This window comes from Papio anubis, chromosome 19, assembly GCF_008728515.1.
Source record: "Papio anubis isolate 15944 chromosome 19, Panubis1.0, whole genome shotgun sequence".
In the NCBI taxonomy this organism is placed as follows: Eukaryota; Metazoa; Chordata; class Mammalia; order Primates; family Cercopithecidae; genus Papio; species Papio anubis.
In genome coordinates, this window is record NC_044994.1 from 9,242,773 (window position 1) to 9,266,302 (window position 23,530).

General features: G+C 39.8%; 1 protein-coding gene across 4 annotated transcripts in view; it reads left to right on the forward strand.

The window, feature by feature from the left end:
- Positions 1 to 23,530, forward strand: part of LOC116271505 (disks large-associated protein 1-like) — a 658,479-nt gene that overhangs the window by 471,042 nt on the left and 163,907 nt on the right. The gene's annotated exons all lie outside the window — the stretch shown is intronic.

Sequence of the window (23,530 nt, forward strand, 5' to 3'; positions counted from 1 at the left end):
TTCTCTTCATTGACACACAGCCTCCTGAGCCTGCCTGACACCAGCTCTGTTCCTGCCTGTAACGGCTACAGGAATTAGTGGAATCCCTCTCTCCTGTGCTTTGCCACTTTATTAAAACACAGGAACCCTCAGAACCTTCTCCTCCTCATCCCTTGCAGCTTTACTTTCTCACATGATATAGTTTCCATTTCCCAACTCTGTTGGACTCACTAAGAAAAGACAGTGCCGTCCACCAGCAAGGACCCAAGTTAGGCTGTTCCAGGGAACCAGGGAACTATGGCCAGCAACTCCCTTCCATCCAGGAGCACAGGGACCAGGCCCTGGGAGGGAAAAGCACAAGATCCTGAGCAACCCAGTGCCTCGGAAGCGCAGCAGTGGAGGCAGGAGGGAGCAGGCAGGGCCCGTGATGCCTTCCATAAACTCATGTTCCGGAAAAGGACAGTGATGAGGAATTTCATGCTCAAATTTGCATTCAGCTATTTATCCCAGTTAAGCCATGGCAGTCAGGAGCTGGAGCTCAGGAAATGTCTGAGCGCATTTACAGCTACCCAGAGCCACAGCCATGGACTGGCATTAAAAACTGATTTCCAGGTCTGGTTGAAAGTGAAGAAACAAACAGTATAAGCTGGAGGTCCCCAATCCCCAGGCCACAGACTGACACTCGTACAGTACACAGTGCATCTTTCAGACATTCCTGTAGTACGGGTCCATGGCCTGTTAGGAACCGGGCTACACGGCAGGTGAGTGGAAACTTCATCGGTATTTACAGCCGCTGCCCATCATTTGCATTACTGCCTGAGCTCCACCTCCTGTCAAATCAGCGACATCATTAAATTGTCATGGGAGCACCAACCCTATTGTGAGCTGTGCCTGCAAGGGATCTAGGTTGCATGCAACTTGTGAGAATCTAATGCCTGATGATCTGAGGTGGAGCTGAGGTAGTGATGCAGTCACTGGGGAGTGGATGCAAATACAGATTAACATTAGCAGAGAGGTTTGACTGTGCAGAGACCATAATAAATCAATTACTTACAGGCTCTTATCAAAATCCTGTCAGTGTGTGGCAAGTGACAATTAAGCTGCCTCTGGTGGGAAGCTTTATGGTGGCAAGCTTTATATTGGCAAGTGAGTTGATGTACTTCAATTGTATAGCTGCATCTAGTGTCCTTAAATGTATGTTTGAGAGAACTTCAAATCCCCATACGTTCTGGGTTAAAGTCAAGGCAGAATATCCTGAGATTGCAGTGACAGCAACCAAACGAGATTGCAGAGTGAACTGGACATAAGCAACACACTTTGGTGTCACTGTCTCCCATCACCCCCAGATGGGACCATCTAGTTGCAGGAAAACAAGCTCGGGGCTCCCATTGATTCTACCTTATAGTGAGTTGTATAATTATTCCATTACATATTACAATCTAATAATAGAAATAAAGTCCACAATAATGTAATGGGCTTGAATCATCCCAGAACCATCCCCCGCCCTGGTCCATAGAAAAACTGTCTTCCATGAAACCAGTCCCTGGTGCCAGAAAGGTTGGGGACCACTGGTATAAGCCACAGAGAAAGTACATACATAGTCTAATGTATAATTTATAAAGTATAGTACATACTGTTAATCGAATGATGTCAAGATAAAATCCAAATGTTAAAGACAAAACACTCTTTAAAATATGCATAGAAATCTGTAATTGGAGCATATAAGAAAGACGTTATCATGATTACATTTCATTAAATAGTCATTGTAGGAATGTTAGCTCTGAATAAATTATAACCTCAAATGTATCTAAGAAAATTATAAAAGTGAAAATAAATACCTCTGAACATACACTTTTTGGACTTTAATAACTGTAAAAATAATTATAACATAGGCATAGTTCTGTGGGTGAAGTGAGTTCAAACATGCAAAGCACTTGGAACAATGCCTGGTACCGAGTAGGCCCAATATAGCTATTTGCTCTTGGTAGACAGATGCCATTCTTTCTGTTAATTGTAGTCATAATTGAATTTTACAGTTTTTAGAAAGGATGAAAGATTAGTGCTTATTGAAGCTAGTTTTTTGGGGGTTTTTTCCAAACTTTTTTCTAGCAGCAAAATTCAGTTTTCAGTTTTCAAACTCCTTTCTCCAAACAATGGAGGAAATGGGGACCCCAGTGAGTAGGCCTGGAGGAGGAGCTGCTCTGCAGGAAGTGGGGCCAGGTTTCTATCCATCAGCAATCTCCCCATGAGGCAACTCTGGAACCCAGTCTGAACCCTAAGCCAAGGCACTCTACCAGTTGACAGATGAGGAAAATAAACCCCAGGGAGGTAAATAAACCGAGGGAGGTAAATGCTTTCATTCTCAAAGCTAGCACAGTCAGATTGCTTTCCAGAAAATAATTAGTACCTAACATACCTGGAAACAAGCGCTATTTGCAGGGTGATATTCAAGATATTTAACCAGTGTCCACTCAGAATGGCTCTGCATAGTCAGAGCCTCATCCTGTGTCAGGCATTAACTTTTTAGTTGCTAAATCATAGGATGTTTTTGTGGAAGGCAGGGTGTCAGCGTTGAAGGGTTCAGTATCCGGGGGGCTCAGGACAAGAGGTAATTACCAACTGGTATAAAAGTGATTTTAACAAAGTACATTCATACCAAATGGGTACCAGCTAAATGTCAGCCCTGGGCGTTTGAAAATGTCCTCCGCAGGCTAGAAAAAATCTACATTGGATTGGAATCCTGCTGAGAATAGCTACACTATATATGGAACTCTGGAGACTGTATCTGTTTCTTCCCATTTGGTCTTTCTAGAAATCAAAGTTCTCCTCTGGACTCTTCCAAAACATTAGACATTTACTGGCTTCCAAAAGAAGGAACTCATGGTGATATTGACCAGTTTTAAAGAAAATAAAAGTATGAAACCGGGCATGGTAGTACACAGGTGGAATCCCACATATTTGGAAGGCTGAGGCTAGAAGATGGCTTGAGGCCGTAAGTTCGAGACCAGCCCGAGCAACATGGCAAGACCTCATCTTTAAAAAAAAGTTAAATCCAAATAAAAATTTAAAAAGATGTGAGTCGTTGCTTTGTAACTTCAAGTTATCATTCAAAATAAGTTGAAGAATAGAAAGTGATAGCTGAATGCCACTCACTGTAGAGGTTGATCTGTGTCTCCATATTTACAAAAGGATTTATAAGAATACTTGTCATTTGCTTCCACTTATGAAAATAAATGGCTTCTGCCAGCGGTCTTGACGCAGACTATCTACCTGCATAAGAAACGGTCGATGGTGACAGAAGGAACAAAAAGAACAAAGCCCTACCAGCCGCCCCAGCGGGAGAGTTGGTACATTGGGTTTGAATGGGAAGAGGGAGCATGTTCCAGAGGTGTGTGGGGAGAGATGGGAATAGAAAATGAAGGACTGTGGTGTTACAAGAACAATCAGAGCATATCCAGACAGCTTATGAATTTGAGCTGGGACGACTTTCTGCTGCATCACGGAGTTTAGATTCCCCATGTCAAAGGCGAATCTGTATCTCGTTTGTATTCCAGAAAAGTATCTGCACATCACTTTTCTGGCTCTTGGGGGAGGGAGAGAGGCATGGGAGAAAATTCATTTAAGTGTATGCCTTAAAATGAAGTGCATTTGGCTAATAAGTAAGCAGCTGTTTAGTTAAGCAAATGACTCATACTGGGGTATTTATAGAGCACAACTATTTTTCAAGCCCATACAAATTTAAAAGAAAGAAGTTTCCCTATAACCCCAAAGCAGATGTTTCCACATTTATGAACAAAGTACTACTGAACAGTAAACCCATCCTTCAGGTTTATCAATGCATCCTATTAAAGCATATGTTAGTCTTCCTAGGAAGTACATATCTCTTCACTGAACAGAGAACATTTATAGAGTATTTGTTTTGTTCTATGTTAAAAAAAAAAAAAAAAAAAAAGTAAGTCAAAGGCCCAGCCTTTAAGAAGTAAAGTCTGATTGGAAAGTTACATCATATACCAAAAAAATACAGCTAATAATGAAAAGTGAGATTCAAAAATGAGAACCACAGGAGTGTCATGAGCTGTAATTAGCTTAACTTTTTATTTGCTTATAACTTAATAGCTAATAGCTAATATTTTTTCAGAGCTTAGTATGAACCAGGCCTGGAGCATTTGAGTCCTCTTGTTGAAAAAGTCTGTTTTCCAAAGAGACTTTAAAATGGAACTGAAAGCAATAACATAAATCACATCAAGAAGAGAGGGAGACACAGTATGACACTCGGGCATCACATGCGGCTCGGAGGTTCTTGCTAATCAAGTAGAAAGGCGACCAGGATATGTTAGAGGAACTCAAGGAGGCAGATCATGTGGCTGATGTCCTTGAATAAGGGTTCACACAGTCATGAGATGTGAAATTACCTTTGAAGAATGGGTTAGGATTAGATAAACGCAAGCGATTTCCAAGAAGCGACAATGGCTTGAGCGAAAACAATGAGGGTGGAAATAAGACATCGCTGAGCGAACACAAGGTTGGGATCGGTCAATAAACCTGTCTGAATGGAGGGCACAGGCAAGGAACAATGGTAAAGAGTGGTCAGGAATCAAATATGCCAGGGCCTTCAGAACGGGCTGAGCTCTGTGGGCAAAAGAAAGGCCCAAACACCAAAATGGACTAGCAGGGGAAAGATGAACCTGGGCTGGTGAGACATGCATGCGACAAGGCAGGACTAGGGGCAGGGGATTCAGTTAGGAGTTGACTGTGGACTGGCCTAACATAAATAGGCCTCAACCGAGGTTGAGGCAAAGAAAATGCCAAAGAAGTGAAAATGAAGGAATGGCAAGGAAAGGGGATGACTGCTTGGCTGTGAGAAGCATCAGGAAAGAACGTTCAAGATGGCTATAGAGTCCCCAGCCTGGGTGACAGGGTGAATGTGAGAGGAGTACATCAGTCTCATCAGAAGAGGAATTGTTTTAGACACCGGGAGCTTAGAGTGCTGTCAGAACAGACAAGTGAAGCAGTCTCAAAGCAGCCAAAAATGTGCACCTGAGACTTTGTCGGTCAGTGGAGACTTGGGATTTCCATTTGAATGATCTAGCACAGGGCAGACTTGGGTAATTGAAGTGATATGACCTCTGAGACATTGTGGAGACAGAAGCCATCCTGAGTCAAGGGAGACCATTAGAGGGACCTGCCCTCAGAAGGGATTTTGGTTTTCTCAGGCCACCATGAGAAGGGACAACAGGCTGGCAGCTGAAACAACAGAAATTAATGTCCTGACAGTTCTGGAGGCTGAAGTCCGAGATTGAGGTGTAAGCAGGGTTGGTTTCTCCTTGGCTTGGATGGCCAGCTTCTCCCTGTGTCCTCACATGGTCATTCCTCCTTGTGTCTGTGTCCTCATCTCTTCTTATAAGAAATCCAGTCATATTGGATAAGGATTCACCCATATGGCCTCATTTTTACCTTAATCACGTCTTTAAAGAACCTATCTCCAAATACATGTACATTCTGTAATAGTAGGGGTTAGGACTTCAACATATACATTTTGGGGGATGCAACGAAACTCATATCAGAAGGTAAGAAAACTCATACATGGGAAGAGAATGAGCATTAAAGCTTAACCAAACTGGGCATGGTGGCTCACACCTGTAATCCCAGCACTTTGGGAGGCCGAGGCAGGTGGATCACAAGGTCAGGAGATCGAGACCATCCTGGCTAACATGATGAAACCCTGTTTCTACTAAAAATACAAAAAATTAGCCGGGCGTGGCAGCGGGCGCCTGTAGTCCCAGCTACTCGGGAGGCTGAGGCAGGAGAATGGCGTGAACCTGGGAGGCGGAGCTTGCAGTGAGCAGAGATCACGCCACTGTACTCCAGCCTGGGTGACAGAGCGAGACTCTGTCTTAAAAAAAAAAAAAAAAAAAAAAAAGCTTAACCAGAAGCAAATGACCAGAGACCAATTAAACATCTCATATTGCATAATAAATAACATTGCAAAGTTAATTGCTCTTTTGTATCTTGTCAATTCCATGTCATGGAGCACAGTGTGTGTATTGAGTCAAAGGTGACCTAAAGAAGGCACATGTGCATGAATACGTTTACCGAAGTAGCTGAGATGCACACATGACACGGAGACAGAGTGACTTTTAGAGGTAAACTTTTTAATGCCAACAAAACCTGAATCCTAAAAAGCAAGGTGAAAATCACAGTGACAAATGGTTAAGATCCTGTGTGCTTTGTCTTAGGATTTTCTGATTAATTTTTTCTCTTTCAAAAGACTACAAACTGGAGAAGTTTCAGAAGCTTTTCCATTCTGTGAGAATCTTTTATTTTCTTTTATCTGTCCCCAAGAGCCTCTTTTTTTTTTCTTCCCATTATTTCTGACCAGATAGGCTCTCTGTGCCTGTCTTTTGTTGGGAAAGAAACCTCTACCACAGGTTGCAGTTCCATGTTCCCAGGGAGCATTTCAGTGGTAACTGCTGTCACTTTAGGGGTGTTGTCTAAGAACCTGCCTAGCTGCAATGGTCCTGCTGACGGTGTTATTTATCTCTCTAAACAATGCTCTAAATCATTAGAACAGGCTAATGATTAATTTTCCCATTCTGGTAAGTTTTACAAGTGTTTCTTTCATAATAGGAGAGTCTTTTTTAAACAGAGGCAATTTAGATTGGTTTGTTCTTGGAAGGAGGGTGGGCTATGAGGAATGCCATAATCTTACATTATGGTATTAATCATTCTTTGTTCAGTTTGTTCTTTTACAGATTTAATCTTGCATTCAGTTTTGATAGAGAACATAAAGCATTTTTTTAACCTAATGATGTCTCAGGTAGCGGTGGTACTTGAGATGGCCCATTTTGTACATTACTTCATGGAAAATAGATTCTTGCCACCCCCAACAACTAGTGTGAGCTGGCAAGCCACAGATCCTTGGAGGCTTAGCTGCTTCCTCTGTTAAAAGCAGATACTGACACATAGTGAGTACATCAGGCAAATGAACTTTATTTGGGGAATGTTGAATTTAGGGTCATGTTAGAACATACAAATAAATTTGTCCCTAAAGTACTGTTTTGAGATTATATAAGTACCTGGCATAATTAAGTAATGGCAATCACTATAATTATCATTATTAATTCAAGGTACCTTTTTCTTTTTCCTGATGGATAGCCCTTAAATTCTTACAAATACTAAATTAATGAGTAAGAAACAAATGTGCGTATAATTTTGCTTTGAAATTTCAAATAAGGAAAAATAAATCTAAAAAACAAATATTTTTCTATATTCCTTTGACTCTGAAGAACCCCCCAAAAGAACCCTCTAATAAGTATGTATCTAATATTTTCTATAAGCAAGTTTTTTGGGAACCTTTGTTGCTGATATGTTATATAATTCCTCAGATACAAGCAATAGTGAAACCATTTTACTCTTTAGTCATTATATTAAGGTTTTAGTAGTTATATAAAATGATACTTTAAAAAATTCAAAACAAATTTCATAAGATATATAAGCAATGATGGTTCATGTTTTGATTTTTCACCATTCTGTCACATTCTCAATTCAAATTTGTAAGTAATTGTTAATTACCTAAGTCTGCAACTCGCGGTGCTAGAATGTTGTAGAATATACCAAGAAGTACAAAATGGGCTTCTTGCCATCACTGAGCTTCCAAACCAGCTGTAAAGAAAAGAGTTAATGATGAGGGGAAGAAGGGCTATAAATGGAATGAATGTCTTAAGGGCTTACCATGTGTCAGGCACGTAGATAATAAGAACTTATCACAGGCCATCCCATGGAAACCTCACCAGGTCTCTGAGAGGTACCCCCATTGATGTTCAGAGAAGTTAATTACCAGCACCAAATCACAAGTCTGTCTGTCCTGCTCCAAAAGCAAATGCATTTTCTATATTATAGAAAATAATATAGAAAATAATATAGAAAATATTAATTGCAAAGTTAATCGTTCATATTGTATCTTGTCAATTCCGTGTCACGGAGCACAGTATGTGTATTGAGTCAGAGGTGATCTGAAGAAGGCACACGTCCATGTATAAGTGTGTCGAAGTAGCTGAGATGCATACACGACATGGAGACAGTGTGACTTTTAGAGATAAACATTTTAATGACAACAAAATCTGCATCCTAAAAAGCAAGGTGAAAAATCACAGTGAAAAACGGTTAAGATCCTGGATGCCTTGTCTTAGGATTTTCTGATTTTTTTTCCCTTTCCAAAGACTACAAACTGGAGAAGTTTCAGAAGCTTTTCCATTGCATGAAGATCTTTTTTTTTTTTTTTTTTTTTTATCTGTCCCCAAGAGTCTCTTTTTTTTTTTTTATTCCTATTATTTCTGACCAGATAGGCTCTCGGTGCATTATTTTTTATTAGAAAATGCATTTTACTTTTACCCATCAGGAAAACAAAGTTCAATAGTAACCAATAATATAATATAAAAAGTAGTCAAGATAACTACAGAAGAGTCGTCATAAGGCAATAGCAATGAAAAGTATGTGTTGTAGGAGATCAGAGGAGGGAAGAATCACTAGATTCAGATGATTGAGGAAATTCCTGTGAAACAGAATCCACCACTATACTTCATATACATATAGATGGTACAGTACACCACAAATTCTGTATTATCCAGTTCAGGCCATCCTGGGACTCCCTGAAAAATAGTCAATCAGTCCTTTATTTCAATCTCAAGCATTTTGTCCCAAGCCCTGCAGAATCTGAAGGGCCTTGGAGATTTAGGGAGAGTTTTTCTCACCTACTCCACTCATCCTATTGGTTGTCCCCAGTGCCCTGTTCTTAGCTATAGAGCCTTCTGGGGCATCACGTGACACCCCTTTACCTTGGGCAGAGAACATTCCCCAGAAATTCTTCTCTTCCTTTCCATCCCTCTAAGGTCCTTAAATCTTTTTGCAACCTTTTAATTCCCTCGCCTCACAGCCCTGCCTCCTACATATGTAACCTTAGCAGGAGCTGTGGTCTCCGCCAGGTCTGGACCCTCATGGGTCGGGATGAGGACGGAAGCCTCAGAGTGCAGCATCAGAAGACACTCATACTTCCCTTGTGGGAACACAAATCTTTAGTCTCTTCTCCCCATGTCGAGTTATGCTGAAGTGTGTCCCTTTCCTTGCTAGCTTTGAATCAAATCACAAAGGTGACAGCGGAGCAAGTGCAAAGGAAAACTGAGTTTCTCACCAATAAAGTCCACTTTCATCTGATGGAGGCCAATATCTGGTGTTCTGCCCATACAGAAATGCGAGCCTTTGGAGACAAACATTTCTACTTTTTAAATTCTCTCGCATTTTGAAGTTCCACTGTTCCCAATGTATTTGCTAACCATGCATTCTTTAAAAATGAGAATCTATAGGAAAAAGAACTATGATCTTGTGTTTAAAAAGTGACCTTAGGGCATAAGTCCAAGAGATCTATTGACCAAGATGGTGACTATAGTTAATAAAGATGCATTGTATACTTGAAAATTACTACAAGAGTAGAATTTTAAATATTCTCACCACAAATAAATGGCAAATCTATGAGGTAATAAATATGTTAATTAGCTTGATATATGTGTATGAATATATGATATGTGTATACATGTTTGAAAACATGTATACTGTAAATATATACAATATTTTTCAATTCAAAAAATAAATAAATTTGTAAAAAGCAACCTGGAAAAATGCGCAGTAATAAGCATATGGACAAACTGTCAGGACCCTAGAGAGAGAACCGTGCAGTGAAAATTGCTGAGCGTTTTGTTTTTTTTTCTTTCTGGAAAGGAATAGGAAAGCTACGTGGCAGAAACACCTGTACATCTAAGCAAAGCTCAGGTATCCAGCTAGGCTAGAGATACCCTTCCTTTGCAAACACATTTAAATCACATTGAACAAAATTACTATGGGTAAAGATGAATATCCCACTTCATTTTGGACACAAATTATATCTTATAGTGCCATAAGCACTTTCTGCTCCCACTCATCAAGTGCAGCTGCAAAGTCTGGTGTCCCTCCTGTGGCAGAGCCTTCCTCCTCTATGCTCCTGTTAGGAGCTGGGCTGCTCCTCCCAGGTCCTGCTTCCTCCACCCAGCCAAGACTCACTTGAGGCTGTAGGTGCTGCCTCCAGAGAGGTCACGATGCCTGAGATCAGACCCCTGCAGCCTCTCCTCTCCTCCTTCCTACCATCTCTACCTCCCATTTTTGTGTGTGTGTGTGTGTGTGTGTGTGTGTGTTTATTTATTTATTTATTTATTTGAGATGAAGTCTTACTCTGTCACCCAGGCTGGAGCACAATGGCACTATCTCAGTTCACTGCAACCACTACCTTCTGGGTAAAAGCAATTCTCCTGTCTCAGCCTCCCAAGTAGCTGGGATTACAGGCATGTGCCACCAGGCCTGGCTAATTTTTTTTGTATTTTTAGTAGAGATGGAGTTTCACCATGTTGGCCAGGCTGGTCTCGAACTCCTGACCTCCAGTGATCCACTTGCCTTGGCTTCCCAAAATGCTGGGATTACAGGTGTGAGCCACTGCACTCGGCCATATTTTTACTTTTAATTGACAAATAATAATTGTGTATATTTGTGGGGTACAATGTGATGTTTTGATCTACGTGTACATTATAGAAGGATTCAGTCAAGCTAATTAACATATCTGTCATCTCCCAATTTATCATTTTTTGTGGTAAGAACATTAAAAATCTATTTTAGCAATATTGAAACAAACATTATGCTTAACTGTGGTTACCATGCAGGGTAACAGTTGCAGTGTAACAGTTGCAGTGTAATAGTCTAACTGAAACTTTGTACACTTTGACCAACATCTTTTCTTTCCCCATCTCTTCCTCTCCTTTCCAGCCTCGCCTCGGGTGACCGACTTTCTACTTTCTCTTTCTAAGAGATATGCTTTTCAAAAATCCACATATAAGTGAGTTAATACAGTACAGTCATGTGTCGCTTAATCATGGGAGTACATTCTAAGAAATGCATCATTAGGCGATATCATGACTGATTGAACATTGTAGAGTGCAACCCTAGATGGTAGAGCCTACCCCACAACTAGACTATATGGTTTAGCACATTGCTACTGGGCTGCAGACCTGTACACGTGGTACTGTGCTGAATAGTGTAGGCAATTGTAACACCGCGGTAAATATTTGTGCATCTAAACACAGAAAAATCATGGTAAAAATAGGGCTTTATAGTCTTATGGGACCACCACTGTATATGCAGTGTGGTCTGTGGTTGATCGAAACATTATTATGTGGTACATGACCATAGTTGTTTTTCTGTGCCTGGCTTATTTCTTTTAGCGTAATGTCATGCAGGTTCATCCATGTGGGCAAATGATAGCATTTTCTTCTTTTTGTGGCTTTGTAGTATTTCATTGTGTATATATACCACATTTTATTTATTTATTTATCTGTTGATGGACACTTAGGTATGTCTTTATGACTCAATGTGGTCATTTCACCAGAGAAGTGGACTTACGTAGGTACACTTTCCACATACTCTTCATTTAATTCTTCCTCTAAAACCTCACTAATGCTGTTCCCCCTCCTCTGCCTCTGTCCATCAAGATCTGTCCTATACAACAGAGTAAATTCCAGATGGAAGAAGTTAAGTGTGCGACATCAACCCATAAAAAACTAGGGGGGAAATTGAATCATCTTCGAAAGTTCTAGACTGGGAAGAGCTTTGGAACATAAAAGAAACCATAAAAGTAAGAATCAGGCTCTCTGCTCCTTCCATTTGATAGACAGGTACGTATTCTTTTGTAAAACCAGCCATGTCCCTGGGACACCATGGTAAAAGTGAAGGCCAGAGTAAACGAACTTGGTCGTATTGGGCACCTGGTCACCAGAACTGCTTTCACTCTGGTAAAGTGGATATTGTCACCATCTGTTACCCCTTCATTGACCTCAATGACATGGTCTGCATGTTCCAGTATGATTCTACCCATGGCGAATTCCACAGCACCATCAAGACTGAGAATGGGAAGCTTTCATCAATGAAAATTACATCACTCATCGTCCAAGGCGAGATGCCACCAAAATTACATGAGATGATCCTGGCACTGAGTACGCTGTGGAGTCCACTGGTGTCTTCATGACCATGGAGAAGGCTGGGGCTCACTTGCGGGGGATACCAAAGGGTCATCATCTCTGCCCCCTCTGCTGATGGGCATGAACGATGACAAGTATGAAAACAGCCTCAAGGCCATCAGCAATGCCTCCTGTGCCACCAACTGCTTTGCCCCCCACTAGCCAAGGTCATCCATGACAACTTTGGAATCGTGGAAGGACTCATGACCACAGTCCATGCCATTACCGCCCCCAGAAAACTGTGGATGGCCCCTCCAAGAAACTGGTGTGATAGCCACAGGGCTCTCCAGAACATCATCCCTGTATCTACTGGTGCTACCAAGGCTGTAGGCAAGGTCATCCAGAAACTGAATAGAAAGCTTACTGGCATGGCCTTCCTTGTCTTCACCACCAATGTGTTGGTCATGGACCTGACCTGCCAGATATGATGACATCAGGAAGGTGGTGAAGCAGGCATTGGAGGGGACCTTTGAGGGCATCCTGGGCTACACTGAGCACCAGGTTGTCTCCTCTGACTTTAACAGCAACACCCACTCTTCCACCTTCGATGCTGGGGTGGGCATTGTCCTTAACAACCACTTTGTCAAGCTTATTTCCTGGTATGACAATGAATTTGGCTACAGCAACAGGGTAGTGGACCTCATGGTCCACATGGCTTCCAAGGAATAGCAGCCAGCTGGACACCAGCCCCAGCAAGAGCACGAAAGGAAGAGAGAGGCCCTCAGCTGATGGGGAGTCCCTGCCACACTCAGTCCCCCATAACATTGAGACTCTCCCCTCCTCACAGTTTCCATGCAGACCCCCTGAAGAGGGTGAAACCTAGGGAGCCCTACCTCATTGTGTACATCAATAAAGTCCTCTGTACTCAGCCAAAAAAGAAAAAAAAAAAAAGCAGAATAAACATAATTCGTTAACTAACATTTCAGCATTTTAATACAGTTTAAAAATAATAAGGCTCGGCGCAGTGACTCACACCTGTAATCCCAGCACTTTGAGAGGCCGAGACAAGCAGATCACTGGAAATCAGGAGTTCGATACCAGCCTAGGCAACATGGCAAACCCTGTCTCTACTAAAAATACAAAAATTTTAGTAGAGTGGTGGCACATGCCTATGGTCCCAGCTACTCGGGAGACTGAGGCAGGAGAAATGCTTGAGCCTGGGAGGCAGAGGTTGCAGTGAGCTGAGATGGCACCACTGCACTCTAGCCTGGGTGACAGAGGGAGACCCTGTCTTAAAAATGAATAAAAATAAATAAATAAAATGAGAAGAATCAACAAAAGCTATTAACAAATCAGCAGAAATTGCATCAAGACAATTTTTAAAAGAGATGGTATAGCTACTAAAGAATCGTACTGAAACTTGTTAACAATTTAACCTTACTTGTAATCTAAGATAAATGCAAATTTAAATCATGAGATATATTTTTTCTATTAAATTAACATATTGTTAAAATGATATGACTTAGTCTTTGATGAGGGTGTGATGAGAATAATACCTTTATAACTTGCTGATAATGTTATAATTTAATACAGAGTTTTTGAAAATCAATTTGTCTTGTTTATTAAATGCTAAAAATGGATTCATGCCTTTGACTCCATGATTTCATTACAGGACATTCTCCTAAGAAAATAATGTAAAAAGTCATAAGTACAAAGTTATAAGTACAAATAATTTAGCCTCAAATTATTTTGCAAATTAAAAAGAAATGAACAGAATAATTTTCTCCTTATATAGGTATAGATTTTAAAATTACAAAGGCTTCCCAGTAACATGAAGAAACTTAATACTATATAAAAATATGCAGGGAACAGAGAACACCAGAAGAAAAAATAACAGTGATATGCTTAGGGTGTGAGAATTATGGGTGATATTTCATTTTTTCTGTTCTCTATATTTTCCTTAATGCATTTGTTATTATGGTAATATGTATAACATAAAATTTACCCTTTTAACCATTTTTTTTTTTTTCGAGATGGAGTTTCACTCTTGTTGCCTAGGCTGGAGTGCAGTGCAACCTCTGCCTCCCAGGTTCAAGCGATTCTTCTGCCTCAGCCTCCCAAGTAGCTGGCTTTACAGGCATGCACCACCACGCCCAGCTAATTTTAATTTTATTTATTTATTTATTTGTATTTTTAGTAGAGATGGGTTTCTCCATGTTGGTCAGGCTGGTCTCAAACTCCCGGCCTTAGGTGATCCTCCTACCTCAGCCTCTCAAAGTGCTGGGATTACAGGCATGAGCCACCGCCCTTGGCCTTAACCACTTTTTAAGTGTAAAGTTTAGTGGCAGTAAGTATTTCACATTGTTATACAACCATCACCACCATCCATCTCCAGAACCTTTTCATCTTCCCAAGTGGAAACCTTGTACCGCTTAACACTAACTTCCCATTCCCTCTCCCCCAGGCCATGGTAACCACTGTTCTACTTTCTGACTTTATGAATTTGACTTCTTTAGGTACCGCGTGTAAATTAAATTATACAATATTTGTGTTTTTGTGACTGACTTATTTTACTTTGCACAATGTCTTCAAGGTTCATCCATGTTGTAGCATGTGTCAGAGTTTCCTGGCTTTTTAAGGCTAAATAATGTTCTACTTTATATGTACATCACATTTTGTATCCATTCATTCTTCTAAGGGAATTCAGATTGCTTCACTTTTTGGCTATAGTGAATAATGCTGCCACGAGCATGGGTGTACCAATATCTGTGTGAGTCCCTAGTTTCCATTTTTTTCAGTTTATACCCATAGTGGGATTGCTGGATCATATGGTAATTCTGTGTTCAATTTTTTAAACAACCACCAAGTCGTCTTCCACAGTGACTGCATTCAAGAGTTCCAATTTCTCCACATCTTTGCCAACACTTGTTTTCTGTTTCTTTAAAGAATAACCATCCTAACGGGTATGAAGCGGTATCTCACTGTGGTTTTGATTTGCATTGCCCTAATGATTAGTGATGTTGAACATCTTTTCATGTATTTATGGGCCACTTGCATATCCTGTTTGGAGAAAGATCATTTCAATTTCCTTGCCCATGTTTAATGGGGATGTTTGCTTTGTTAGTGAGTTGTATGAAGTGTTTGTTTGCATATATATTTGTATATATAATTTTTATTTTTAATCGTAATAAAAAACACATGAAAGTAACCATCCTTACTTTCTTTGAGTGTCAGTTCAACAGTGTTAAGTAGCTTCGCATGCTGGTGCAACAGATTTCCAGGAATCTTCATCTTGCAAAATTGAAACTCTGTACCCATTAAATAACAACTCCCCCATTTATTTCCCCTTGCCCAGCCCCTGGCAATCACCATTCCACTTTCTGTGTCTATGGATTTGACTGCTTTAGGTACCTCATATAAGTAGAATCATACAGGATTTGTCTTTTTGAGACTGATTTATTTCACTTTAGCATAATGTCCTCAATATTTATCCATGTTGTATATATGACAGGATTTCTTACCTATGTAACACTGAATAACATTCCATGCTATGTATTGCTTTTATATTTTTTATTTACAAATTGTAAAATACTACTCATCAATATGAATCTTATACTGTCCTCTTCCCTGTTTCAATCACCTAAAACTTCTTTTCTATATTAGGCCTTTTGATATTGAATGTTTTCAGTGTCATACTCTGACTTATCTGATTAATAATAAGTTCTTTATGTTTCACTTTTAAGCAAAGCAGGAACACCAGGGCAATTAGTCTAGTAAAAAAGAAAAGCAAACGGTGGCCATGCTGAGAGTGAAGCAAACCCGTGATACATTCATGGAAAAGCTGGACTTTTGCTGTCCTCGGAAAGTGAGATCTTTTTTTGTGTGAAGAACTGTTGAAATCTGAAGCTTCTCTTAGGAAGTTAAAAGTTCTTTTGAAAATATTTAAAAGTCCTCAATTAAAAGATCCTAATACAGTCACATGCAGTACAACTGCATTTAGGTCAAGGATGAACTGCCTATAGGATGGTGGTCCCATAAGATTATAATAACGTGTTTTCAAGATCAGGAGATCAAGACTATCCTGGTCAACATGGTGAAACCCAGTCTCTACTAAAATACAAAAAAATCAGCCGGGTGTGGTGGCGGGCGCCTGTAGTTCCAGCTACTCGGGAGGCTGAGGCAGAGGAATCGCTTGAACCCAGGAGGCAGAGGTTGCAGTGAACCGAGATCACGCCATTGCACTCCAGCCTGGTAACAGAGTGAGACTCCGTCTCAAAAAAAAACAAATAGTGTTTTTTACTGTGCCTTTTCTATGTTTAGATAGGTTTAGATACACAAATACTTCCCACGGTGTTACAATTGCCTACAGTATTCAGGACAGTCACATGCTGTGCAGATTTATATAGCCTAGGATCGATGGGCTCTAGCATATAGCCGGAGTGTGTGGTAGGCTATGCTATCTAGGTCCATCTAAGTCCACTCTGTGTTCACACAAGGACAGCAGCAGCACATGTCTCAGAACGTATCTTCATTGTTCAGCTGGGCATGACTCTACAGTGTTATCTTCTCCTGTGTTTTGCTTGTGAACTCTCCGCTGGTCAACATGGATCCTGAGCCCTGGGCCTTCCCTGGGACTTTCTAACCTAGATCTAGTTTGTGGGGTTTCAGAGAGAATAAAATTATCTAAAATTGAGGGAAACAAATTTGGCAGGCAATTTGGAGAAGACTCCCAGTTGGCCTGCCAACAACACTGGCAGGAGAAATGTAGCTGAGTTAGAAGCCTTCCAGCATGTTCTCTAGGGGATGCTCACACAGGAGCCGCAGGTGAACTAGGGAAGTCCCTGCCTCCTAAAGCCTGAGCAGGAACCATAGACACCACCACCCCTGCTAAAGTGAAATTGAGTCCCAAACCAGGAGTAGCAGGAGCACAAAAGTGACGGAGCTCATACAAACTGAGATGAATTGCAGTTTCCAGGACAGAAATGACTAGTAGCTTATTATTTGTCATTGGCTCCAGATAAATCTTACAGCCTGATTAAAAGCAAATGTATCGACTATTTTTTTTTTTTTTTTTTTTTTTTTTTTTTTTTTGCTATGGCTATTCTGACTATTCTCTTTTATTGAAAATGTTTTTTTTTCTAATTAGATAGCAGCAGCCTGAAGGTAGGACCGTCTTAGTTTCTCTGTGTTCCTTATAGAATCTAGGAAATTATTTTGTACATAGTAAGTATTCAATAAATATTGGATTACTCAACTTGAATTAAAAACAGCCAGATGGGCCGGGCGCGGTGGCTCAAGCCTGTAATCCCAGCACTTTGGGAGGCCGAGATGGGTGGATCACGAGGTCAGGAAATCGAGACCATCCTGGCTAACACGGTGAAACCCCATCTCTACTAAAAAAATACAAAAAACTAGCCAGGTGAGTTGGCGGGCGCCTGTAGTCCCAGCTACTCGGGAGGCTGAGGCAGGAGAATGGCGTAAACTCGGGAGGTGGAGCTTGCAGTGAGCTGAGATCCGGCCACTGCACTCCAGTCTGGGCGACAGAGCGAGACTCTGTCTCAAAAAAAAAAAAAAACCAGCCAGATGATAATACCTTAATAGTCACAGGATTAAGTTTCTATGGACAGTGATTTGTTGATGTTTTTAAATTAGCTATTAGACCCAACACCCTGCAGCAAAAAGGCTTTGCTTACTTGAACTCACGCTTGTTATCCTTTTGGAGTCCGAAGCCTAATTAATGTAGGATAGAGCCTCTTTTAGAATAAAAGTCGTCTGTACTACAGGCTTATTCTTTGGTTCTCTAAACACAGACTGGGGAACAGAAAGGCTTTTGGCTTCAGGCTGAAGATAGGCACCTCCCTGCCCATCTGCCTCTCAGTGTTGCTGGCCAGGACAGGGGGAGCCAGTGTGATTTGCCCAAACCTCCCCCCGCTGAGGTGTCATGTTGCTGTGACGGTGCCACAGGAGTGTCAGGAAAGCTGAGAGCTCAACATAACAAAGTTCCTACGTGGACAGTGGTGCTCAATACTTGCTTCTTAAAAAATAGATTAGTTAGGACTATCTGATGCCAGGGACTGAATCTAGTCACTTAATAATAGGGTTCCCACAGATCTATTTCTCTATATCCCAAACACTGTATAATTCTAAAACTATGTGAGAGAGAGAGAGAGAGAGAGAGAGAGAGTGTGTGTGTGTGTGTGTGTGTGTGTGTGTGTGTGTGACTCAACTGCCTCAAACACACCACGGAAACTTGTTTCGGTATAAATAACTGAAGACAGAAAAGACAGAATGAATCAACCAGAGGACTAGGGAGAGTTATATATAAACTGACATAGATAGATATAATTTTTTTTTATTATTTTTAAATAGAGACAGGATTTTACCATGTTGCCCAGGCTGGTCTCAAACTCCCAACTTCAAGTGATCCTCCCACCTTGGCCTCCGGAAATGCTGGGATAACAGGCGTGAGCCACCATGCCCAGCCTAGTGATGTAATTTTTTTTATACACACCTTGAAGTGTTGTATTTTTTATAAGTGGTATTATAGAATTTATAAACTCATAAAAAATTTAAAAACAAGGTAAACCGTAATATTTTAAATGAAAACACTTATTTAGATATAGCCTTGAAAACTGAAAACTTACACATTACAGGATTGTTATCTTGTTGGTTGGACACTGTTAAATGACCAAAGCTATTCATGGTCTCCTGATGAGAACCCAAATAAAGAATCTTCCCTTAGTTAATTCACAGGATCCTCCCTTGCTTGACTGGACTAGCACTTTACAGTTGCATAAAATGCTGGTTTTGAATTTTTCTTGTCCCTCAATATTCACTAAGCCTGCCATGAAAATTATTATGCTTATTATTATAGAATCTCATGGACTGCTTAATGAAAGATGCTTAAAATAAGAATTTGCCAGGTTTAATTTTTATTGCTATCTGGAGAACAAGATTTTCTAAACATATAGCCCTGTGACTCTTCAAAACCATCAGCCAGGAATTCTTTTTGGATACACTGATATTTCTCTGTGTTATCCTTAGTACAGCTTAGCTTACCAAAGGACAGATGGACAAAAGAGTCTTAAAGGTTAAGTCTTGGAACAATATAAAATGCAGTCTGCAAACATTTGGGGAGTGCATCATACCAGACAATTAGACATTCCAATACTTTTTTAGAAAAAACAAAAGAATAGAATAGGCGAAATACGTTGGACTTATTTACAAAACATGTTTCAGGTATACATACACACGTATGAGATATTATGTCATATATATGTTACCATACATTTTATAAATGTCTTGTGTATGTATTTACCTGTATGTATACTGGTCAGGATGTAAAATTTGTTACTATCGGTAGCAGTAAAAAAAAATGTTAAGTCACTGATTTAGAGGACTTAATTCTAAACGAATGGAAAGCACTTAGAGTGAAAAGAACTCCTATCTCTGAATAGAAATAATAGAAACTACCATCACAAACTGGTCAACAATTCACTGCAAAGTTCTTGCCAGAGGCCAGAGTCTGGTTCATGTTCTAGGTCAATGCTACAGACTGAAAGCTGGATGGAGCAAAGCGACCTTGAGGTTATGCTGTAGCTACCGAAAGAAGGCAGGTGGAGGTAGCTGTTCTTTGGTTGCAATAACCTGGAGTAGATGTGCGGTGCTAGAGGGGGACAGATGTGAAATTGGAGGGTGGTTCCAGCTGTCTCAATGCTTGATGAAGCCTTAAATCTGTGTTCCAGCATTTCCCACTTCTGGAAATAAATGCATACTTAGGCCGGAGACAAGGGCAGAAGCAGACCTTACAGGCCCAGGGTGCAGGGCTCCTGTGGGGACCTCGGAACTAGGGCAGGGGCTTATATTTTATTCTTGAAACCCAGTTGATATTAAAGTGGATTTCAGTTCAATTTGGGGGAAGAAAAGCCCTTTTGCTTGCATATTTTTAATGTTAATACTAATGTCGAGATATCTCTAATATGATTTAATAATAAAATATCCTTGGTTCTAGTTTTAGTACCTGTTTAAGAATTAATTGATTAAAAACTAAGAGTGAAACTGTATTACTATTTTGCAGTCTGATATAGCGCAAGATGTTTATCTTCTAAGTTTCTTTTTATTTTTTAGATTTTCTAGAAGATGTACTTCTTGATGAGGCCAACATTTCTCTCTCATGTCCCACACATTTCTATTATATATCTGCTATAATTTGTAGCCCTTACATTTGTTGTAAAATCACTTTTGACAGTGTATTTGAGTTAAAGTACAAAGGTTCATTACCAAAGCTCTCTTTCTTTGGAGGACTTTTTATTATTAGTGCTACAAAGTTGATCCTAATGGCTTCAATAAGAATACTGGGATGAAGTCGTTTTATTTTCTTTTCCTTTGTTTCTAATTGCCATATTTTACTGGAATTCCGGGGTTTGAAAATACCCAAAGAATTCATCTCATTTATTCTCTGTGAGATTTAAAACTAAAACTCTGATTATTTAGCTGAAATAAAATTCAATAAATCATATTTTTATATGAAAGAAGAGAAGCATGACAAGGGTAACTTGTAGGAGTACAATGGTAGTCAACTCATCTTAAATTCTGCATTTTCATTTTTGTAAAATGTTTGCTTCTTGTTGCTCTGGAAAACTGTGTTCTGTTGCTTTACCTACAAAGACAAACATTAATCAAACTTACCACTAGTATTAAGCACTGATTAAATGCCCACATCCTAACACAACAAATCTGCTGACTTCTCTTCGTGTGCTTTCCGTCTTAACACACAGACACAGACAAGACTGATAGTCCTAAGAAGGCCTTTTATCAGAAGCATTTAATCCTAGAGTCTTTTCCTTTACATATTGTATTCAAGAAAGGCTCTTTACATGAAACACATTAAAAAATTAAATAAAGATCATCGCTGGATAGAACCTTCTTAACTGCACACTAACAGACATAGAATAGTTGGCAGAAGGAAGTTGGCACTCTTATTAAGGGCCTAATTTTGATTTTGCATAATTTGTGGATAGTCACTACTAAAATAAAATACTGAAGAGCTGCATCTGTGCTAATTTCTTTGGTAGGATTTTTTTTAAGAATAGACTGAAGTCGTGAAACTCCTATAACTTGGGCCACGGTTTTTCTGCAAGGACTGGTACCTTTACTTTATTCTGGATCTCTTTTACAAATAAGGTCCTAAACCACTGTCTTCTTTCTGTGTATATCTATTTTGTTTTGAGAACAAGCACCCTTTTCTCTTTAATATTCTTTTCCTATGGCTAGAATGGGTCAGCGGTGTAACACACTCAGTCAACGCCTAATTGAGTAAAATGTGGCGGAACGTTTTGGAAAAACCAGTGGTAACCATAGGAGACCCCACTGTTTTTCTCTGCCACTTAGTCTTCAAGAAGGAATGACTAAAAGTTGTATTTCTTTTTAGACAATAATTATTGGTGTGTTGATTGACTACATGATCATTAGTGAGATTTCTAGTGTATTGTTTTGTAATAGTAGAATTGCTGTAAACTTTGGCAGATGGAAGTTCACATAGTTTGACCTGGAAAGTTGAACTACTTCAATCTTCAGATTTTTCCTTGTAAACTATTTCGTAGTAGCAAAATAATCATAATTTTCTTTGAATATTGTTAAGGAGAATAGTATTTCTCTTTCAGAATATACATCCTATGTGCCCGGTGCTGTTCATTCATTAGTTAACTTCTTTCCAGGTTGTCTCGCTGGTTTCTTGCCACCTGCAAAGTGTCTTTTAAAAGAAAGTTGGAGAAAGAATGCCATGTCATTTGTATTCAAAACAAATCAACAGTTTTGTTTGTTACCAGGTCCTCTTAATTATTTCTCTTCTCGTTGTTAATTATTTTGATTATTAGTTCCTCATAGCTGCGCAGGGACAAGAAAGAAAAAAATAAACCTCCCTTGCATGTTATTACTTATTAGCTGTTCCAATAAAGTTTGGTTGGGTATGATGATTCAAAGTTTTCAGGAAAGGCATTTTCTTTGAATTTCAATTACCTCCACTTATTCTAAATAATATTTGCACAAATAATTGGATATTGGTTTGAAATCATCCTCCAAATATTACTGTGTTCTTTGTAAAACTTCATCAAACTGTGATATGCCTTTTGAAAGCCAGGCATACAAATATAAAGATGTTAAACATTTAAAAGTTCTATGATGGTCTGTTTGGGTAAAGAGATTGCAGATAATATGTTTTTCAGTAACTTTCTGTGTTTCCAAGTTTTTTGTAAGGTATATAGTTAGCCATTTTATTCAGCGAGTCTTAGTTGAGTGCCTGCCATGAGCCAATGACACACTGATTAATAGGGATACAAAGGGAACAAGATAGACAAGTGCTAGAAATTTTACTGCATAAAATAAAAAGTGGAGATCAATAGCTGCGTAAAAATGATGTGAAATTGGGATAAGATTTAGCATTGCCTTTTAAGATGAAAGAGTATCTTAGCATATTTAAATATTAAAGGAAAGATACTAAGGGTCAGTGAAGGATTTAAGATACTGGAGAAAGAAGTGGGGCAGGGTGAGGTCCCAGTAAATTTACGCTCAAATTAGAGCAGTTATGTCTCCTTCATCTAAACGTGATCAAAGGCAGAAAGATGTGATAGAACTAGGTACATATTCTGGATTAGTGTCAGGACGTTTTTCCAATAACTGATTTTATCTGTGAAAAGTAAGCAGTAAGATGATTTGTTGGTACTGATAAGCAAATAGACAAATGAAATGTTCCAAACAGCTGCAGGGAGAATGTGAAGGAGTGCTAACAAGGGAAGTGTGGCTTGCCTCTTGGCGTCAAGTGTCCAGTGCAGTTGAGAGGCACACATTTATCCTATATGTATATACAGGAATCAGTCTGCATAGCTGGGTGATTTTCTCAGAAGCCCTCAACAGTTTTACTTAGTTGTGGAAATACATAAACTCAATTTTTTTTAAAAATAGCTCCACGTAGTCTGAAGCCAAAAGAGGAGTCAAATGCTCTTTAGGCCAAAATAACCAAGTATGGGCTTCAGAAATGAAACAGAGTGATCAATACTACCATTACGTCTATGCTTTACACTTTCTCTTTAGAGACTATCATGTTTAAATGGAGCTTAAATGACAGCTCTCCAGAGGACAGCCTGCTCTCCTTCTTACCAGTGGTTCTCAAATGTCAGCAGGCATCATAGTCACCTGCAGGGCTTGTTAAAACTCGGGTTCCTGGGCCTCAACCCCAGAGTTTGGGATTCAGTAGGTCTGGGGTGAAGCCCTAGAATTTGCATTTTTAACGAGTTCCCAGGTTCTACAGAGTCTATTGGTCGGGGCACCACATCTTGAGAATCACTGTTCTCAATAAAACCCTGCAATGCCAGGACAAATATCTGCAAAGGGTAAAGTCACTGTGAGCTCCTCAGTTCATAATCTATTTCTCATGCCTTGCTGATTTGCTCAGTGCCTACCACAGTACCTGGCAGTGCCTGGCTGGAGCCCAGCGACTGTTTCGAGGAAAAAACGTAAGTTAGTAC